This window comes from Raphanus sativus, chromosome 4 (assembly GCF_000801105.2).
Source record: "Raphanus sativus cultivar WK10039 chromosome 4, ASM80110v3, whole genome shotgun sequence".
In the NCBI taxonomy this organism is placed as follows: domain Eukaryota; kingdom Viridiplantae; phylum Streptophyta; class Magnoliopsida; order Brassicales; family Brassicaceae; genus Raphanus; species Raphanus sativus.
In genome coordinates, this window is record NC_079514.1 from 48781449 (window position 1) to 48784742 (window position 3294).

The following is a 3294-nucleotide window of genomic DNA, read 5'->3' on the forward strand; positions in this document are numbered from 1 at the left end:
GTTATTTTTGAAGAAAAAAAATAAATGAATGTTATTTAGACGTGGACTGATTATCTTAGAGGTCAAAAAGTCAAAGTCTGTTTAATAATTATTTCAAAACTACCGGACGAGTATATATTATAGTTTAGTTCTATTGTTGTCAAAAAATATTATTTCAAAATTAATGACAAAAACACATACACACACATATATATATATATAGGTGGTATTCAAACCATTTGGCAACTATATGCGTAGTTTGCTTTCTGAAAGTATTTGATTATTGCATTTTACCTTACTTGCTAACAGGTAAGTCTTACATAAAAAATTTCTAATTTTGGTTCATCCATTTTGTAAGATTACAAATTACCAAAGTGGTTTGAATACCACTGATTTGGTGTCTTTCAATTGTTTTTTTGATATTCAAATCTAAATAAAATCACAGTTGAAAACAATCAAAAGATTGATTCAAAACATTACAAGACTGCTATATAATGTTTGTGGTTCAAGTATTTATAAATGATAAATTATAAACATGTACCTTAAAGTTTTTTTTATCTATTAGTAGGTTTGGTGACAAACATGAATCTTAAAGTCTTCTTTATCTAGTAAGAAGTTTGACAAGCCTCTGATCAACATCGTTTCTTGAATCTAACATATTTAGTTTCTTCTTTGGCAAACTTTCTTCGATTGGCTACTTTTTCTATCATGCAAATTTGTTTATAAATTTGGAATTGTTTGATATGTTTTGGAGATTGATATGTTATAGCTTATTCTATTATATTGTAATTCTAAATATTTAAATTTAATTTAATATTCTATTGTACATATTTATAATATTTTTTTGGTGTTTTGAATATTTTTTTAACTTTTTAGGTACATAAAATTGGAATTATTCTCTAGTATAATTCTAGTTATAAAACTTACAATGCCAAAGTAATGATTTTTACATTCATATACAAAAATACCTTAGAAAGAAAATCAAATATTTAAATGATGTTTGCACCTTTGCAGGATAACTTAAGCTCTTAAAAATGTTACATTATATTAATATTCATGTTATAGGATTGCTAGTCCTCTGAAACATTTATTTAAAGTATGAAGCAAATAATATACAAAGTAACATTTTCAAAGAAGTTATCTAGATTTATAGTGTGTACTAATGGTGTACATGTCTGGCTAGAATGAATGATGGTAAACATATATAAACATATAATGTAATTTTGATCTCATTGTGTGTATTTTACAAACTGTTAAACATAAAAATAAAGAAAATTGTTGAAAGGTTTTTAAAGAAATATTTATAAGTAGTTGACCAAAAAAAGACTTATAAGTAATATTGAGATGAGAAACTACATAGTGTCCATATTATTTAAACTACCACACAATAAAATATCATATCATACTACCACACAATATATTATATACTTTGTTTTAAAATCAAACAATAATACATAAGAAAAATGACTAAAACAACATTCACAAAATGATTTAAATTACTTAAAACACATGTATTATACAAATAAATCATATTGGGAGCATTATAGCATTATTCTAGCAATGGGGACAGTCTTTGATCCTAGGATGAAATTTAGACTTCTGAAGCGTTGTTATGATGAGTTGTTCCCTTTGCTTCGAGAGAAAATATTAAACTCTTTAAGGATAAGCTTTATGAGCTCTTTGAAGAGTATAGGAAATTAAATGTATCCTTTAACTCTTGTTGTGAGCTCTACAAGAGTAGACTCTCGTGTTGCTGAAAGAGGAAGAAGGAATTTGGATGTACAAGATGTAAGTTATGTTTAACTTTTTTTGCTGATTCTTTTAAGTTACAAATGATCTTTGATCTCATCTTTTTTTAAGGATACATGATCTGTTCGATTTAGATGATGTTCCAGACTATATGGAAGAAGGAAAGTCAGTTTGGATATGTATTTAAAAGATCCAAAGTTAGATATGAGAAGTCATCCTAATTTGAATGTTATGCAGTATTGGAAAGAAAACATATATCGTTTTGGCGCTCTGGCATACAATGCAATGGACATGCTTAGCATTCCTATAACGACTGTGGCTTCTGAGTCTTCATTTAGTAATTGTTCTCAGGTTATAAGCAAATATCGAAGTAGATTGTAATGTTCAGGTTTTGTTGTGTACACGTTCTTGGATACATGGTTACCTACTTGATGATGATTAGCATGATTTGTTTACTGTGAAATGAGATGAATCTAACAGTACAATTGTATTGTAGATAATAGTGAATGTGAGATGGTTATTATTCGATCAAGTCCACATGAAGTAGAAGACTCTGGAAGCAACCAAAGAACTGAAAACATTGGTAACCTTGCAGATTCTTCATATATGTCTCTGCATTTTGTATTATATTCTTTAAACACAACTTCAGATTCTTCATATATGTCACTTGCGTGCATTTTCTTCATGAGCATTGTAGTTTCATCTCATTGTTTATTGAGCGCATTGAAAGGAAATGTTTAGTGTTTGCTTTGCATATTATTATACATTCATACTCATAAAAGCGTATCAGTAGGAAAGCGTATCATAGTTCGGATGACTTTTTTTCTTTAGTGACTTTATTTGGATGAGATTTTTGAAACTGTGAGTTGTTATGCAGGTGATGGGAGAGGCTTACCAAGTGTTGAGTGATCCAGGACAACGTCAGGCCTATGACATTTGTGGAATGGTCTTTGACAAGTTTCATGAAGAAGAAAGTTTTATAAATCTATGCTTTAGTTTTTAATTTCATAAAACTGCTGAGAATATAAATTTTTTATTGTGAAACATGCTTTTTATACATTTTCTCTGTTGTATTAAATTTTATGATTTTTAATTTATAAATTTTAGAGAACAAAAAGATTTATATGAGTTATTGGTTAATATTGTTATTTGTTAATATTGTTATTTGTTACTATATAATAATGAGTCAACTCATTAAAACCACTAACTCATTAATCTAAATGAGTTAGAGACCAAACCAAACCATTAAATAAATGGTTTGGGTTGAACCATAACCAATAGAAGACTGGATTTATGTAGATATAGTTTGGTTTGGGTTGATTTAACCATTATAACTTTAAAGTTGATTGTTTATACATTAAGGGGATGATTGTTGTACCGTGGCTATAAATTTAGCTGTAAAATTTATGTTGTAGGTGAGTATGTTGTAGTTATAACTTTATTGTTATAAATTTTATTGTCGAGATTTTTGTTGTTGTTAAATTGGATGTATCTGTAAGTTTTTGAAATAAATATTTTAATATAAAATATATAACATATGTATATAATAAAGAATTTCGTTTGAAT

At 27.5% G+C, this 3294-nt stretch overlaps 1 protein-coding gene across 1 annotated transcript in view; it reads right to left on the minus strand.

Moving 5' to 3' along the window:
* The window catches only part of LOC108855378 (auxilin-related protein 2), a 30267-nt gene that overhangs the window by 15321 nt on the left and 11652 nt on the right, over positions 1 to 3294 (minus strand). The window lies entirely within an intron of this gene.